This window comes from Odontesthes bonariensis, chromosome 9 (genome assembly GCF_027942865.1).
Source record: "Odontesthes bonariensis isolate fOdoBon6 chromosome 9, fOdoBon6.hap1, whole genome shotgun sequence".
Classification (NCBI taxonomy): domain Eukaryota; kingdom Metazoa; phylum Chordata; class Actinopteri; order Atheriniformes; family Atherinopsidae; genus Odontesthes; species Odontesthes bonariensis.
In genome coordinates, this window is record NC_134514.1 from 20,334,754 (window position 1) to 20,354,349 (window position 19,596).

The following is a 19,596-nucleotide window of genomic DNA, read 5'->3' on the forward strand; positions in this document are numbered from 1 at the left end:
TCAAAGAGTCTTCAGAAGGGTTTCTCCATAGCTGCAGCTTCCACTGTGAGACTTTAAAGACGGCATAAATTTAGCCTTGTGATGGGAGATGCAAGCGGCCAGTGTGTGAACACTTTTATTCCTAAAAGAATAAAGAACTCATTTCAGTTTTACCTCTTGTAGGGAATTACTATTTAAATTCATCATCATAGCTGGGCCATCGGCACAATTGGCTTCGTTTAAAACAGGGCAATAAACAATACCTGTCAGATGATTAGACAGGTTGTGAGGCCAAACTTACCTGAACCTTAAAGATTTTCAAATAGTGTTTGCTGGAAACGTGTTTAGCTTCATACCAAACACTTTCCAAGGTAACGTTTGTGGCTTTTGTATTTGCTTGGAAACCAAAGAAAACACTCAATGAGAAACTGGCACTAAAACTAAAGAGCACACAATGTTGCAAGAATTCAAATCAATAGTTATCAAAACACTTCTGCACACCGGCCAACATTTAAAGTTGCACAAGGTTGAGTGATGAGTCAGAGTTAGAATATGTAAAAGAATTGCAGGCTTATGTGCTACTCTGTCTTCTCTGGTGTAAGCCTGTTGGTGGAAATGACGACAATAAAGTGTAGATTCAGCCAAGTCCTTCCCGCTTGCTTGTCAGAGGCGTGTAGCGCTGCTCCTCCATTTCAGACAAAGTGCTTAAAACTAAAATTAGATTCATACTGACATGTAGCTCTAGTAGGCGTCTTATGGCCACATTGCAGGGAGATCTTTGTGCCCTCGTGAGTTTTGACACAGATGGTGACGTTCTTTATAAAGCTGTTCTGTCCCTCTTTTTTAGACAACGCACACCGTTCCTCTTTGATTTGTCTCGATTTGCGTGACTTTGTCTCGATTTTAAGCTTTGCTCTCTCAGACGCTGCCCGGCTCCCACATCCAACCAAAGAAACATGACACCAGAAAGCACACCACTGCTCTGTGGCACCGACCGTACACGGCGGGATCTTTGCTGATGCGCGAAGATTCTGCACAGGCTGAAACATTAAAACAATCGAGCTTCATGTCTCTGTGTTTTTAGTGTCAATAAGCATGTAGACCAAATAGAATCGTGACAAAGATGGCAGCATTTACTTCAGTTGATTTGTTCAAAGTTTATGGACAGTATTTCATTTAGCTGATATTAGCTTTAGTAAACATCTCATAGTACACACAAGGAGCTCTGTTTTATAAAACCACTGACAACATGTCACAAATTTACACATAGAAGTGCATTATGTATAGTGCAGTCTTGCAAAAATTTCTTCAAATCTGGATATTCTACTTTTACCATAAAATTGTCTCATCAACTTCATCGTCTTTCCATTAATGTTTTACCATCAGGCTTAGGAGCCCAAACCATAGAGCTTGCTGTGTAAACTAAATATAAACCATAAACCAAGGTGAGCCCAAATTACAATATATACATGTGTGGAAAAAAATACATACAAAGTTGAAAGAAGACTGTCACACCATGCTGCTAGGTACGGGTGCCAGTAGTTATCTTATCATTTGCCACATGAAAAGGAACTTGGACATGAAGAAACTCCATTAGATAGAAGTGTATATATAGACAAAGACGAGCAGCAGGAGGTTAAGTACGATGCCGATGACTCCGAGCACAGCCAGGAATCTTTCCTCCTGTGTGCTCAGATATGGACACATCAGTTCCATTTAAAAACTTACCAACAAAACTAATATTTAGTCGTGATTGTCTGTACAACTGTACTGTTTAAGTAGATGTGTGTATGCTCATTAGGCCTCTGTTGATAACTGTGTTTATTTACTTTGCCTTTTTGGGTCCAGAATGATAGTTTTAGTGTTATACTACAACCTCCGGACCTACAAATTTACCCCAAATGGCTCAAAAGCATTTGTCGGACCACTTTGATAAGTTAAGCTGGCAGTGATGTTGTCTAAAATCTCACGAAAAGCACAGTATGACACAGTTAAAAATGCACCATGGTGAAATACGCTCACACTACCACATTAAAGACTGGTATGAGCACCACTTTAGCTGTCTTAGAAGTCACTGGAATGTTATCCAACAATCAGCGATAAATGGGAATGCAGATACATGACCGTTACTGTCAGCAGGTATTTTAAAATGTGAATATACGTTGAAAAAAAGTACAGTTCAATGTGAACAGTGCAGGAAGTCCAGATGAATCCATTTGTGCTCCTGTTCTGCCTTTCTGGTAGCAGAGTGATGCAGGTGCAGGTAAATGTTGTCAGTATCAACCATACTGCCAATGATCCTCAAAATGCAGCGCTTATTGTGAATAACCAAAGTACTTTAAGTGTGTAAATACTTTGAGAGGGAGACTGGCAGTGTGAGGGCAAGGTGAGTCCCAAAGTCTCTTGTTCGAGTCTTGAAGAAGACCTTAGGTGACTGAGGTGTAGATGTAGACAAATATGACCACTAAAAGATTGAGGATGGTTCCGATGATGCCCAGCACGGCTAAAATTCGCTCCTCGCGGTCATTGGTATTGTCATCCTCTCTTGCATGAGCGCTGCAGACATAGCGGCTGCCGGGGACCATGGTTACCATCACAGAACCCCACCCCCACAGGGCGCGACGCCTTTGGGGACAGCAGGATGGCAGAGAGGGGGTAAGAGGCGGCAGTGAAAGGATGCACAAAGTTGAAATTGAAGAGGAAAGAGGCAGGTGGATGTAGGAGAGAGAAGAGAAAATAAACCGGTTAATTATTAACATCTTCCCCAAAACGCAATATCACACATCAACTTTTCCTACATGCATTTGGACATTCAATGTGAGTCTAAAGCTGAAAAAAAAAAAAAAAAAAATCTGTAGGAAAGTACGTGGATTTAAGCACTATTTGCACAAAAGCTGATATTGATTTAATTTGGCCCATTCTTCTAGCTCTTTCTGTTCTCTTTTTGCCCATTTTGGGAAGCATTATATTTGTTTTATTTCACGGCCCCATTTTCCATCCCATTTACTGCATGGCAATTCAAAATTCAACACACAACGTTTAACGTATAATTTATTCAATTTAAAAGAGTCATTATTGCAGGTTTTTCACATTTTCTTTAACCTCAAACTACTCCTCTCACGTATTCCCCATCTCCTCCTGTATCAGTACTCTGTATCAAGTATTACAGAGTACTGTATTCCATACCGATTGAGCAGAAACGTCAGTCAGACACCGAGGGGAATGTGGAGTAAGAGGTCTAAACACCTGGAAAAATGAATCAAAGATGAGTTATTTTGGAGTTAAGCCCTAATGTTCAGCTCAAAATCCAACTTGTTCCGAGTGTACATATATGGGAGTCTCCAATCACAAAGTAACAAAAAACAGTCTGGTTGAAATACTAAACATGTTTTGTTCTATTCAGTGTAATAACGGAACTTGTCTGTCTTTGCTTTATGTTAACCAAAGTAGCAACTTCCTTATACATAGCTGCCACTTGTTGGTTGGTAGATACATTCCTATCAACATTTAAACCCTGACACATTCGGGACCCTGTCCAAGTTCTTTTATGTAAAGAATGACCATGAAAATTAAACTAAATATGTAGTGTCATGGCTGGTTGCAAATTCACATCTCATGTTTGCAGATCTTGTGATTGTGTATGTATGTATGTATCGTCCATCCGCCCCTCTCTGAACTCCTAATGAGCACTGTGCCCCTTGTGAACAAATGTGCTTTGTTGAATAATGGTTCCAGGGCTTGCAGTCAGCATCTAGTATTTATGCACAGCTGCTGTGCCAGTTATGGACATAGAAGGACATCTTATCTGGCTGACAGTTAAGGGTACCCAGTGCAATGAAAGGACAATGCTAAGGACTTACAACCAAGTAATGAAGAAAGTATGTGAGGAGTTGGAAGTAAAAGAGTGTTGGTTTAATAATGGTCCGCTGTTGTATAACTTTTGATATGACTGTGCATAAACTAAACTGTGCACCTAACTGCATACAGCTTTCTTGAGATGTTTGGAAATATAGTGCTTTGGACGGACCAAAGCCTTCTTCGGTACATTCGGGGGTTAACTGACATTTGTGCGAACCCTTAAATTTCTCCCTTTTCGTAATCCAGTGATTTTGATAAAACACTTTCAAGCATTTTGTAACCAATATATTTTACACCTGCATATCCCCACCTCCTTTAACACATCTTCAGCTGATAAGTGGTGTCTTGATTTCTGTTCAACTTCCTCAAAACCCATAGTCTGTGAAATTCATTACGTTCCTCTGCCTATTTTATCCTTCGTCACAAAGCATTAATGCTGATGTGGGATCAGTGGTGTATGTTGAAAATAAATGAGGGTGGGTGCTGAAGAGGGAATTATCTGTGTTCTTCTGAGACAGATTGAGAGCACACATGGGGAGAGGGTGAAGACAGCGCAATGATGTGCAATGTGAGATATCCTCTAGTGAACCACCCATAATTAAGCGCACTGGTCATTTATGCGCCCCATCCGATAAAATCTGTCAAAAACTCACTTCCCTTCCAATTAAAGCATATATAAATATAGAGCATAGAAAGTTCATCCTTCAAAAGCTTCCTCCTCCCTGGTGTGCGTCTTTTTCCTTTCCTCATTCCTGACTCCACCTGTTGTTCTCTTTTCATGTTGTTGGTTGGTAAACATCTCAACATCTAGCAGCTGTTCTAGCACCCCAGGGGGCTGTGTGCGTGCGTGCGTGTGTCTGCAGTTGTGCATTTGTACGTGGCAAGAGACATGACAAAATCTTTTTGATGCAGCTTAGCCATTCAGCAGTGTAACGTGATTATTTCCAACCCACTTAGGCTGCATGGGACACCTCACAAATCGCAGCCATAAAGGGAAGGGAAAAGGGAAAGAAAGTGATATAGATAGAAGGGAACAGACATTAGCTATGATATGAGGGGCTGGCTATGACCCCGGAAAACCGTTAATGACTAATGCAAATAGAAATTTGGACACAAATAGGGACCGATGTGAGAAAACGACCGGTCACTTGTTAAGAGTTTGTCCGATTTGATGTTTTTAATGTACAGTGAGCAGTTATCAAGTGGTATTTCAAATGCTTCTCTGACACAAAGCACAAAGAGTTTAATAAAAATGACATGGCAATTTTTTGCCATTGGAAATGTAGTACTTCCTTAAAAAAGGAACTCAACCTAATCTGAATACTCGTGGATAATTCAAAATCTACACTGTAAAATGTTGCTCCGAACAACAGAAAACTGGAAGCAGCCACAATATTGTGAGTTCCATAAACCAAGTTCAAAGCAAATCTAATCTACTTTTCATATTCAGCATTTACAGTTAGTCAAATCAAGCTTTGTTCTGGGCTGGCACAATGTACAGTAATGCCTGTAACTGCGACATGTGGGATGCTGTCTATGTTTTTGTGAATCAAAGGCGTTTCTTTTTTCAATTGCCATGATATCAAGTAATTCTTGATAATTCAACAATAATCCATTTTTTTAAGGTTAATTGTCGGTTAATTGTGGATGCTTACTATTATTAAGATAATTCTCTTTACGTGTAATCTTAAAGAGATCTTTAAATCTTAATCTTATTAACCAAACTAGCCAGAAGCACAATGTTCAGAAACTCAGAAAACAGCCGCCAATACATGTATAGTGCAACAGGGTGTTACATGCAATTGTTAAATGTGATAAGTGGATTATCCAACAATTCTTCCCAATCATCTTAAGTCTTGTCATTGTCCTTTTACTACAAATATGGCTGCTGCTCTAAATCCTCCTTTAATGAATGTTATGCCAACAGTTCAGTGGACATTCTTTTACGCTCAGTGCAGCTTGTAATGCTTAAGTCACTTTAACTTTGTTTTGGGTAATGATCTATGAATCAATGATAAATACATCTGAAATTGTACTTTGATTATCTAAAATGAATTTCCATTTGCTGGCTGTTTCTGTGTTTTTTTTCAAATCTATTTGGAGACTGAAAGTGGTGTCATGTATCTGTTTTATCTGTTTTCTTTAGTTCTTTAGTTTTTCTTGCGTGTGTGACGATTTATATCAATTCTTCTGAGTATTTACAGGACTTTGTATTATACTTCTACATACTACATGACTGTAGACATATATATATATATGTGAACATGCATTTGCGACACATCCAAACTGTATACTGTGCATGTAAGACTGCTATAATGTCCCCTCCAGTCACAAGCTAAGAGACTGGACTGCTGCTGCTTCTCATATATATCAAGAAATTAGAAGAGCACACTGTCTTTCTCTTGTGCTTTCGCCCTCCTCTCCTCTTCTTCCTCCTTTCAAGAGCGCCCATCAAAATGAATTGCAGTAACTCAAGCGTTTATTCGGTTCTAATTAATATTTGAATATATCTGGTGCGTTCAAATCTCAACCACTCATCTTCATTACTGTAACAAAGAGCAGAAGCAATCATATGAGATTGTCTGCCTCTACCTTGTTCATTTTTCACTCTCATCGACGATACTAATCCACCATAAAATGATAAGAGCTCCTTTGTTTCAAAAAAGAGGTTTTAGATCACATCGACTCTTTCAGCAAATAGAAACAGTTGGTGGCGTATTCTTTTTAAAAATTAAACCTCTTGTTTAAGCCTTTTAACCTGAGGGGCTGGTTAAAACGTTTTCCTTGCTCTACAAATGACATAAACTCTGTATTCCCAATTAGTTTATTCCTTTTTAACCCAAAGAGAATTTTACTTTAGGACAATGTAGTATTACAATCATAATTGGAATCTACTCATTGCATATTGTTGCCTGTATTTTGCAAATTGCAATTACTCTACACTTGTTTTGGGCCATGAGGACACTGTGCAGTGCTGTGCAAATTCACCATTGGCTTTCACACTGACTGAGCAAATGAAGGCAGACTGGACTACGAAAACTCAGACACATTATTCGTCACAGTTGGTGCAGATAGTCATTCTGCTTATCTCACTGTCAGATTTATTTATCTGAGATATGAACTCCCCACACATGGTCCATCCACAGTTCAATGTGTATTATTGTGAGAAAGTTGATACAAAAGTTATCTCATGGAAACATCCTGAATGGATATGGACACTTGTCCATTGCACTTATTATTGAGTTATGTGAGCTAGATATGAATAATCAGTGTCTTACCTGCAGTAGAGAGCAGTCAGAGCGTTCTCAGCTGGGCAAATCAATAATAAATTCTGAGGGGGGAACTAAGCTAGGAGCTGCTCAAAATGGGGCCATAAAGGAGGCACATGTTGCTATAAAAGCCCCCAAAACACAAACCACATCCTTTAAACATTTTTTTTCGGTTCAAGCAAACACTGTATACAATGAATTTCACAACGCATCACTATTACATCAGACAGACTGACTTTGTCACTGTTTTATAACCAAAGAACATCCATGTTGCTATGCATCATTATTTCCACAGAGGCTAACCAATGTAACCAGCCCCAAATATTTAAAATTTAAAATTTAAATTTTTTAAAAAATGAATGTAAAGCCTGGAAAAGCACAAAAAAAACAACAACTTTCAAATATTTTCTAAAGTAATGCTCAGCATTAATCTATCCGACAAGTCCACACAACTCCTGTCGGTTGAGAAAAAAAGGGAAAAAGTAAACAACTGTCTTTTACAAAAGTCCCTCAAAGTAAGATTCATCTATAGCATATGCTCATGAAACACTTTGATGTTGAGCTTTTTAAGAAGCTGTTCTGTGGCCCCATTCTGAGTAACTCTTAGTTCCCAAATATAATTCCTCCCTGATTCTCCAAAACAAAGCCCTCTAATACTGAGCGCAGACTGAGCGCAGGTTGTGTGAAGCACTAATGCCCATTAGTGCTTCACACAACCCCAAGAAGAAAAATATCTCTTTGAGTTCTGTCGTGACCTCAGCATGCTTCATGAATAAAATAGTATACTTTATGCATTATTACTGATCTAAGTTAGGGGAGCTTATTTGAGCATGTTGCACAGCGTACACAGAGTACGGTGAGCAGTGCATGAGAGGCCTACTTCAGTCATTAATACTTTGCTGTAATGCAGTTCTTTGTCAGTTTTTGGGATTCCTATGGGAGTTTTGAACTGAACCGTTAACTGCAGTCTTGCAAGTATTGAACAAATTTCAGTCTTTTGCAAGTAGTGGGAAGGTGGGTGAGTTGCGGATTGGTGGAGAGACATGATATACATTTTTTATCAATTGCGTCTGCTCCAGTAAGTCCTGTGGGCCTGAGGTGGCAAACCTCACACACACAAAAACAGGGCTCCCAAGTTTTAAAGTTTGCTTGGAGTCACAAATCACAAATCTTCACTTTTACACTAAATTCTACTATATTCTAAAATAAATTGTTTTAGGTATGCAAAGTCTTAACAAACAAAAAAACAGACAAATTAAATTAAGAAAAAAAAACATAACTCCAAATGGGCCCCTTGAGCAGTCCCTCTCTGTGTGTGTTTGTTTATGAGTGTTGTAAGTGTTTGTGGCAGATTTTGATGCTTGATGACTGATATTGGGGGCTCCCATTTAAAGCACTGTGGCTCAATGTCAGTCATTTTCACAGTCATGATGGATGACAGAGTTCCCTTCAGAGCCAACGTGTTCCTGGGCCTGGTTTTATAAAGCCCCACCATGGAAAAAACCCTCTCTGCAAATTAACCACGGAAGCCTAATTACACTCCTACATATTTTTCATTTTTCATTAAGTTGCTCATGTCAAAGGGTGTGTGCTGAATATTTAGGCCTACTACTCCAACAAACACTTTAATCGGCAGGTATTGGTCTTCCACAAGGAGTAGGAAAATTATAGTAACTTATAAAAGATTAAAATAAATGAAGATATGACCTGTGCTGATGATCCTGACGGTTCTCTTCCACCTCCAGCTCATCTACAACTTCTGCACGCATTCAGAGCATAATAGGTTATGTCCGCTGTGCATTCATGGAACGCGTGCTTGCAGCTGAAAGCTATTTCAGACCTCACCCGGCAACAAAAAATTCTGTTTTCTGATTGGCTGAGAAATTCTATTTTGTGATTTGCCGACGATGGGTTGCTAAATCAAGACAGCTGTACCAGAGCTATAGTTCTGAGCTGTACGAGCGCACAGTAACCTGCCATTGACTCGTTTATGGTATCAGCCATTAGAATTTCTGTGCGACGAAGTTGATCATTTCTCAGCGTGAGAAACGGCATGTGTGGCGTGTGAGCGTGTGAACTTGTTGCAATGCGTGTGTTTCACGCTCATTGAGAGCCCTGCAAAAAAAACTCTCTTCAAAGTACATTTCTGAACAGTTTTCTGAAATGTATTTATCCTTTATTTCATATCTTTTTTTATGTAGAGTTTTCTGTTTTGTCGTTGTGAAATGTAGCTCTTTTGTCTGTGGGATCATATTTTTGTGAAATGTTTCCTTTTATGTGCTCTATTTCCGGTTTTGTTGTATTTTGTAAAATGTTTGCGTTGTGTTGTGTTTTATGTTTTGCTAAACTTATTTATTTATTTGGTTGTTTTGTTTTTGTCAAAAATTTTGTTCTGAGTTTTAGGGCTAGACTCCATAATTGCCCTGGGCCATACTGTGAAAAGTTGAGCCCAGAGGACAGCTAATTATAAATTGAACAACAACATCTGTTTTGCATCTTTGAGAGCCACACCAGAAACTACAACACATCAGCATGTTTGTTAAAAAAAACAAAAAAACTTTGGGGGGGACCCATATATGAGCTTGCTTATCAAAATTACGGAGTAGTCAGCAACGTTTTTTTCTGAAAGTCCAAAACACGAATATGCTTTAGAAAATTCTGCACAGGGACATGTTTGTATTCAAAAACCTCTGCCTGTCGCAAAAGTGTAACTAACTTGGACTTAAATTTCAGGCTTCAAGAGTGGAGGCAAGAGGAAGAGGAACAAAGAAAACAGCGGTAAAAGACAAATATCTTATGCCAAAAGGTGAATTTGTGCATTGGCGGTCAATTCTACCAACAGAGTAGCTAATACGCACGCTAAGGAATGTCCCACATGAGTGTAGCATCATGCATAAATGTAAATGTTAGCTGCAAATAGCTCTTTAAATTCACTTATACAGCGCACATGATTAAGTTAACAACTCTGACAGCCTCACAACACTGATGTAATGTAGGCCGTTGGATGACATTAGGCTCACATGATGTTAAAGGTGGGGTAGGGGTTCTTTTTCTGGAACATTTTTTTACATATTGCTTGAAATACTCTTCACACCCCCATTGCAACTAATTAATTAAAAGTTTTGACACAAATATGAAAAGTTTTAGTGGCCTCTAGAACGTACAATCTAGGAAAAACACTATCCAATCATACTGAACGGACCGTTCACAATGATTGGATACTGATGCCGTCTATCAAACTGCAATCTGCTCCTCCCTCCCCCTCCTTCCCCCTGTGCGCGTACCCTGCTCCGTGAACGAATTACGCGTCCAGAAGCTTGGCAGGAAGCTAAACTAGAGCTAGCTTGGCTAGCACCTAGCATTATTAAACGTATAGTTAGCATATACTAAATACTAAATACGGCAACGATCGATGCTTGCTGTCAGAACAGCGCTCGTGCACCTTCGTGCTCGTGTTGGGACTTTTTACCGGTGTTTTTTCAAAATGCACCTTCGCTGGACTCAAAATCCAGGATCTCCTACCCTACCTTTAAGCTAGGATGATGAATAGCTGTGGCTAAATATTTGTGACTGTGGACTATGCTAGCATTATTGTTTCTCTAAACCAGTAGAGATAGAATGATATTAGCTGAAGCTGGCTGACCTAATAAAAGTATTCGGTTTCCATTTTTTTTTTCTCTTAAAGGGATTTGCTTACATTTCTAAGTGGAAGAGATGTCTGCAAACAGGAAGGCAGATGATTTTATCCCAATGTACTGCTGGCAGTTACTTTTTTAAATGTCTTTTCAATTAGTTTTGCATAAGATGGTCACACACATCCGCTTCAACTGACAGGGTCACCACGGTAAAACAGGGGCCTACCAATAAGGAGATACAGATAGATGTGGACGTTCTAACTTTCTGCACCTTTGGGATCTGATCCATCCAGTTAGGCTTCAGATCCATATTCAAATGCTGCACTATAGACAGGAAACACAAGTAGCTATAATCCAAAGGGATAGATAAAGGGATAGGAGGGAAGGGGGATGCACACGTGGATTATTGTATGATGGGGAGGAGATGAAGGGATTGAAGGCTGAAAAAAACACTTGTGGCTACATGTATGTGTGCGATTCTCCAATGGTCTTGTCTTAATCTCTATCTGGTACTTTACCAAAGTGAACTAACTCACTTCCACATGCTACAAATAAATTCATACGTACACACTTCCTTTCATGTGTATCGGAACTTTTGATCGGCATACCTACTGCATTTCTTCTGTAACAGAGAATTAGACCATTTCCACACACACATTCTTCCCTCATGTTTGAGCAGATGCAGTATTGAATGTCATGACACTTGAACCCATATGGAAACCAAATAATGAACTCAACACATTCAGAGGTTTTTCATACTAAATGTTATACCTGCTGATATATCCTGATATCTGCTTGTTTTTATTTTCCAATCATTTAGAGCCATTAATGTTTTATTAATGGCCGTATAATACGGCAGGAGCAGATATTCCATTAGAATATCTGCTTTTGGAGAAAAGTTGATGCATTTAAACCTGTAAACATGATTGTTGGGTCTTAAATGTAGTTGTTAAACTCTAATAAAGTAGGCTACGTACTGAATACTCTGTTGTTTTTAATCACTTTTTGAATAAAATAGTGAAATGCATGCTGAAGGAGAGGAGAAAAGTAAGAAATGAAGCTGAGAAATTCATTTGAAGTAGTTCATTTTTGGATTCTGATCTACATCTGAGCTTTGAATTTGAACTCTCAAAAAAAATATCTCAAACCAAGTTTTCTCATTTATTTTAGTTATGTCTGTTTCCTAACCCTGAATTTCATCTGAGACATCGAGCAATCCACTTTACTTGTGGTCTCTGTGAGCGCGATTGGTTTTGTCGGAAACAATTGTTTTATGCTGATAGATTACAGTTATATAAAGTTACTTAAGTCTTGACTTACATGCAAAAATGTCAATTTGATTCTTAATTTAAAAGAATAGCAAAGTAAAAGAAGCAGCTGTTGTAATTCCATCTTTAACAATAGTTTCTGTCAGTGAAGATTTATGATAACCTCTCTGTAAACTCACTGACATTTTATGATGAGGTACACGCCGAGGTACACAGTGAGATTACTTTTAAACAAAACAATATACCAACAATGACTGCTGGGATAGGCTCAACAGTTGGATTAAGCGTTTATAGAAAATGGATGGATGGATAGAATAAACCAAAAATGTCAAACGCAATAAAAAATAAATTGAGTTCCACATGGCTGTATCAATAACCTGTACATCCAAGACTGATCTGGGAGATAAGGAAGTATTGACCTGAGTAATCGACTGCTGCTGTAATTGACTTCACCGAAAGCCTCCCTCTACACAGACTCTTTATTTAGTCTTTGCCAAGACAAACACGTACATGAGCACAATAAGAGCTCGTATGAGCCATGCCCAAGCTGCGGAGAGCAAGCATCTTTTGCCGTGCCTTTCTCCCACACACAAACACACACTAAACTGATTTACATAGAGGCGGTGTAGGAGCCAGATCCTTATGACACTAGAATGTTCCACAGCCTCATTACGAGCTTGGCTGGCCAGCGCTGCTAGAATTTGAAGGCCAGTGGCTATCAAGCAGCTGTCACTTCCTCTCAGCCACAGTCCTTTTTTCTCCATGTTGGTGCATGTGTGTTTTTATAGTGTGACATGTGGGCTTGTGTGTGAGAAAAAGCCAGAGACGGAGGAGGAAAGAGACACAACTCTGCAAACTGTAAGACGGTGACTTCATGACAGCAGAAGAAGAGAGAAGTTGAATCGGTGAGAGGGAGAAAGTGCGAGAGAAATACCACCGAGGGCGACCGCGACAAGAAAAGCAACTCCGATTTTCAAAGTTTGATGCTGTGAATTTGTCATAAACTACTCACACTCACATATACTGTATTACCATGAATACCAGCTACAGAAATCTCTATTCTTCACCTTAACTTTGAGGTTTTCATTCAATTTTAGTTTGTTCCAAGCAGAGCAAGCTATGCATGTGAGTTCTGAGGTTATTACTTGCTCTGATGTGGGTGCTTTTACTCATCAGACTGCCAAGGGATGAGGGTACTTATCTACAATGCATGAAGGGCTGCATCATTTATTCATCTATTGATTAGTGAACATTTCAATGAATCCTCAGACAGTGACACTGTATTGGTAAACATGATGGAGGTTCAGTTTTTATTGAGCTTCGAGGCTGGATTCCATGTGACTCATGGACACCATCATTCAGCTGTCTGAAATGTTTGGTGAAAGAAAATGTGTCAAACTTGACCTTAATGTCATGAGGATTTGGTCAGATCACATGACCTACATCCAATAGCCTGAACTACCCTGATACTCCCGAACCCTGTGTCTTCTGAGTGGCCTTATGACCAGCATCCTGAGGGAGCGATGCTCACTGGTCAACTCACACACACACACACACACCTATGCAGGGACGCTAATGGAAAAGTGTATCATTCACAGATACGTGTGTACTCACCACACATTGCACCAGGGGGGCAGCCAAAAATTCCTTTGTATCTTCTCTTTATCCGAGCATGTTTTCAATATTTTTCTCTCCTTCGTCCTGCCGGTTTCCTTAATCCCCTTCTTCTTGTCCTCTTCCTCCTCCTCTTCCTCCCCCTCCTTTTCCCCTGTCGTACCACTGCTGTTCAGGTCCAGTTCTGTCGCTGGTGGTGGGGGGGATCCAAGCGGCACGCGCACACAAAGCTGATCTCACATCCCCACGCTTCCCCAGATAAACACACAGCTGTTCTATCAGCTAGATGAAGACAGGGGGATTGTGTTTTCTTTCGTTACTGTTTTGAGGAATCGGTGATTGAAGTCCGAGAGAAGGGAGCCTCTAACTCTAGCTCCTAACTGAATGCCTTTGTGGCATTATTGAGTACACATCTTGCTCTCAGATGAATGAACGTTTTCTGTTGTAGCTCATCAAAGAATCTCTGCACATGTTTCCTGAAGAGTTCCTCCCACAGGCCATTCTCTGTAATGAGGCAATTTTCTCAGACAACAAACAGCTTCAGTTACTCCAGGAGAAAATAATTAGGATATGAGTGTCTGTTGTGTTGGTTCATCTCATATGGCAAAAACATCTGCTCTTCCAGAAATGTTGTACAGTTGGTAAAAAAAAAACAACCTCCAGGAACAGGTCTGGCTAATGTGTAGATCTTGTCTCAATTCACAACGTCCGTACTTCCACACCCTCGATCACAACTTGTTCGCTCCTCTGTAAAAATCCTTTAGAATAGATAATCAGCTGCGCTTCTTCAGTTTTCCCTCAGTGGTAGGAGGGAAAAGTTATTTCCAGAGTGGCCTGTCATCATGAATATTTAACAGGAACCTCTCGGTGTGTTTCTGTCACAGTTAAGGTTTCCATGTCCCAGTCGTGCGTTAGATCTCTTCAGGTTTGCAGTTTTTTTTTTTTTCAGCTGTTGCTCGGGTCTCTTTCATAGATTTTAGAATTTATTTTGATCTGGCCTCATTTCTTCCAAACTTTTCCAGTTTTTTCCATCTCCCCTGGTAAGCCTCCCTAAAATTTCCTCCCCCATATGCAAAGTCCAGTCATGCTCAGCTTCTGAAGCACGAGACAGTCACTCGGGAGCTCGAGCAGTTGGTCATTAAGCTGGACGTTCTGACCTTTGCAGCTCCTCGTCTACAGTTCGCCCCGCAGCAAACCTTCCCTCAACCAGCCTCGGTCATACTAAACACATAACTTTATGAAACTCACCCCCTTCTTGCCTTACTCTCGCTCTCTGCCGAGCTGATTCACTTGGCCTATATCTTACTCACTGCTTTCTAGTGTGGCAGCTTCTGTCCTCATCCTGCCCTTCGTCTGTCTAATGACAGCTCAGTTCTGGTCAAGTCCTTCTCTATTTTTTCCCTATAACCTTCTCCTTGTTCCTCTGTCTCGCTCTACCTCTCCTCTTGCATGCAGAATACACTTTATTCTCGCTGCTGTGCTCTGAGTCATACTGCCCCCTCTCTCCTCTCTTATTCTTCCAGAAGCTTGCTAATGTTCGTCTTCTCCAACAACCAGTTAGGATTCCTTCAGTATTTCATTTTTATCCCAGGCACCAGAGTAATGCCTTTGCATCCTGCCGGGGTTAACAGGAGGTCAGCCCTTGAATAGGTACTCAAGCAGAAAGGTGAAACGGAAAGCGAGAGGCACACTTTGCCCGACAGAGGCAGAAGTTTGCCTTTAAATGCATGTTTTTTGTCCATGCTCTTTATTGTCTTAGTTGGATTACAGGTGGTTTATTCTCTCCTCCTCTTACTGGAGATATGTCTTTTCACTTGTTGTGGTCTCTGATGCAACATTGCTTCCTTTTTCCCTCTCTTCAAATCCCACAGCTGGTTCTTCAAGGAGCAGCTTGTGACCGTCTGGAGAAAACAATGGAAAGTACAAAACCACTGTAACTGGTCCCTGAACACAATCTCTGAAAGACACTCCAAGAGGGAAACAGAGAAATTGAAGACGAAGGATGTGGAAGAAAAAAAAGATGCCCTCAGGAACCATGGAAGTGACAGCAGAGGAGTTGCTAAGGGAGAGAGGAAGCAAGGGTGGAGGAGGGCGCTTGTGTGTGGGTGGAATGGAGAGAAGATTGTAGGATGGATATGGAGTGAAGGAAAAGGGGGAGCTTGGTGGGTAATGAGGGAAGGAGAGGATGTGTGGACAGAGGCATGTGTATGGATGAAGGGAGGGTAAGAAAGATAGGCATATGCATGAGAATATGGATGAATGAGTGGTTTGGCAGGTTGGCTGTGCTCTTCAGTGACATCCAGCAAATCTTTCAAGCGTCTGTCATTGAAGAAAAGGCCCCTCCAAGTCCCTGTTAGTCAAAACTATTAGTAGTCAAATGATTGTCCATTAGTATTTCATTCATTTATAGCTATTCAGTGTTTTACCTGTATGGGAATCCTGTCGTGCTCTCTGACAATGCACTGCTCCTTTTTAATTTCTACCTCTCTCATCGCTCTCTGTCTGCTGCTGCTGCCTCAGTCTGTGCTATCACTAAAATGCAGCATCCCTCTTCCCTCCCTCCTACACCTCTTCTCTGTCTCTCCCACTCTGTTTCCCTCATTTCCCTCCCTCTGCCGCCCCCCCATGCTCCCTTTCTCTTCATATTTCTCCTCCTCTGTCTCCCCTCTATCTCAAATGTTCTCTCCTCCCTTCTTCTGTCTCTACCCCCGACCCTACGCTCTGTCTCTGCTTTTCCCCATACTCCATCACCACCTCCCCAACTCCATCTCATTCACCATGCTACGCTTGCCCTCCCCCACCACGACCCCCCTCCCTCTCTGAGAGAAGCTTCGAGAACACAGTGGACTCTGAGAGAAGAAGGCTCTCAGGATAGGGAAGCCATTCATAACTCTACCACATGAATAATACACCCATCTATCTCATCTATATGCATATATGGGAAACCTGCACACAGACTCCCCCCCCTCTGTATGGCTGACTAAAAAACATACAGCGAGGATTCTGTAAGGGCATTCATACCTGAGCAACATCCATAATTCAGCTACACATGCCCAAACACACACTGAAAGTACTGATACTGAACGAGAGTTTTCTGTAGACTCGGACACAAATCAACGAAAGGACCTAAAAGAAATTATATCATATTAAGTTGGTTGCAGTTATCAGGGTTTCTGCATTGACCTCTCTTGAGTGAGGTCTTGTCTTCGTAGAAATCACTGACTGAGATCTGAGTAAACCGAGAATACACAAACAGTTGGGTTTTTAATGTCTCCACTGAAACCAGGATGTTATCACTCACACTTTGTGCTGGAAAAAGTAAGTGGACTTAAGAATCTGCTTCATCAATCTGCAATCAAACGTTTTCTGTAGCTTCTTCTGGTACTTGTACAACAATGAGGAGGGATTTTTTTTGTACCCTTCCCCTCTACACATCTGTTTCGACCCTGCAATATTTTTGAGACCTCTTCACTGCTAAACAGCTCTTTTTCAGGTGATGCCCCAGCCTGTCAGTTAGCTATAATGCTATTTATCTGACGAAGCAATTAGACAACATGATACATTCTTTTGATGTTATTTTTCTTCCATTCTGTTTCTGATTTACTTGTGTGCTTTGGGTCATTGTCTTCGTGCGTCACTCAATCTCTGCTAAACTTCAGGTCCGGAAGCTGTCAGATTTTTTGATGGTTTTAAATTCATTATTACATAAATGACTGCAAGGCACCCGGCACCAGCAAGCCTAAACCATGACACTGCCTTCACCGTGCTTCACAGTGGAGATAAGGTTTGGTGTTGGTGGGCAATTCCCTTTTCTCCAAGCACATTATTGTGTATTTTGTCATATTCAACCATTGCTTCAATATTCCATGGAAAATTGTCCCGAAAGTGTTGAGAAACATTCATTTGGTCTTTTTTTTTTTTTAAATAAAGGTATGCAGCAGAGTATTTTTGGAGAGCTTTCTTTCGTGTTGTCCTTCCTTTAAGAAAATTGTCACACATGACGGTTGTCCTTTATAAAGGAAATTCTGTTTGACTCAACCCAACTGAGTCAGTGAGCAAATAAATTAAATATCAGCCCAATTTGCTTTGTGTGACAAAAACAAAAGAAAAAAAGGTGAGGAACAAATAGAGGAACAAAAAGAACAGAAATAAAGAGTGTACGTTAGAATGAGAGTGCTTACTAATATAGACCTATGTCCAGACGCCCTGTACTGATAATTTGTGCATACGTGTGTCAACTATATTATGTACTTATATCTCATCATTCTTGTGTGTGTGTGTGTGTGTGTGTGTGTGTGTGTGTTTGCGTGTATTTATTCATTTGTATGTATGCGTGTGCACACGTACGCAAGCAGCTGGTTACAGCTGTCCTTTTGGCCTCTAGCATCACCCAGTGCCACCATCTGTGTTGCCAGCCAGACAGGAAGTGTGCATGTCTGCATAAATATGTGTGAGTGTATATATATATATATATATATATATATATATATATATATATATATATATTTGTCGTGAACTTGTGAATCCTTTTTTTTTTGGAGTGACTAAAAACAGTCACAAGATGCTGGGCTTTGAATTCACAACATGATGTGAGATTTTTTCCATTGCTGTTTCTAGACAGCAGTTGAAGACTCATCCAGCCCTCTTCAGTTGAAGACTGTCCCCATTCGGTCATTGCACCAGAGGCTTAATGTGAACCATAATTCTGTTTTGTAATATTGATGTAACACAAGAAGAAGTCAATTTGTCTGAAAGTGCAGTTTGTTTCTACTGTGATCAACCTTATGTGGAAGAGTTTTGGCATTGAAACCATAGTGACAAAGGTCCTTTTCAACCCAAACCATTAATGGTTCCCTTAAAGTGGACATGACATCAAAGAGTGTTTGTAACCCACACCATATACTTTTAATCCCAACTGTAATCATTCGCAGATGAGAGCAATATAAAAAAATCTAAGGAATCACAGATGGAACAGTAAAAGGACTGTGAGAGTGTCAAACTTGCAATCTGTTGCATGATAATCAGTAAAGTAAAGCCACCCATCACCCCTCCTTGTCCTTATGAGTGTCATGTGTGTACATAGTACATAGTAACCGGTGAATGAAACAGTCCAAATGTTTTGTGAAACACTCTTTGCCCTAAGAGAATATTATTTTCAGAATTTTCACTCTATTTTTCACAATTATGAATTAATTAATTAACAAAGTTAATGCATAAGGGTAGACAGAGAAAATATTTGAAAATAAAACAGGATGGGATCCATTATCCTGATCCAAAAGCCATTAGCATGACAAAATAACACGGTTCCAGTATCTTATGTTAAGTAGAGCTGCACCAACATATGCAGCAGTTTTTAAAAAAGTTGATCATTTACAGATGATGTGATAGTATGATAGAAGGATGTCTGCTGTACATGTGTCAAAATTTTGTAATGTAGGCCATGTTCAGAAGCACACCAGGGTCCCACATGACGGGCAGTGAAAATGTTGGATAAGGTACAGTGGAGCAGAATGACAGGGTGCATAATACTACTAAATACTTCAAAAGATGGTGCAATTCTGGTCCAGGCGTTAACATAATGTAAAATTAATTTTATATATTACTTTGAAATCAGATAAGAGACAGAATTATGGGCAGAGCAGACATTGATTGGTAATAAAAGGCAGCAGTCGGGCACATTTTTGCTCATTCTGCAGCTTTCGGAGCTCTGATCAGACCTAAGTGCGATCCCTTTTTCTATCTATTTTAACTTTTGATTTCTATTCACACTCAGGTTACCAAACCCATATAGATGTCTCTCTGTCTGTAATAAGGCTCTATTTGTAACAGCTGGGCAGATTTACGCACAGAGATGAGTCAGAGAGCGAGTGATGGAAACAAGAGAAAGAGCTAAATTAGAAACAAAAGACGCAGGGTGAGCATGTGTGTGTGTGTGCTTCTGTACTTGCACAGCTATTCCAATGAGCACAAATC

At 40.2% G+C, this 19,596-nt stretch overlaps 1 long non-coding RNA gene across 1 annotated transcript; it reads right to left on the bottom strand.

Annotated features, from left to right (window-relative positions):
- Positions 1–1,149: 1,149 nt before the first annotated feature.
- Positions 1,150–16,139, bottom strand: LOC142388861 (uncharacterized). Its single transcript, XR_012770333.1, has 3 exons — positions 16,050–16,139; positions 13,624–15,524; positions 1,150–2,604 (listed from the first exon to the last, which is right to left on the bottom strand). It is a non-coding gene; the product is annotated as an uncharacterized LOC142388861 (long non-coding RNA).
- Between the last annotated feature and the right edge of the window lie 3,457 nt (positions 16,140–19,596).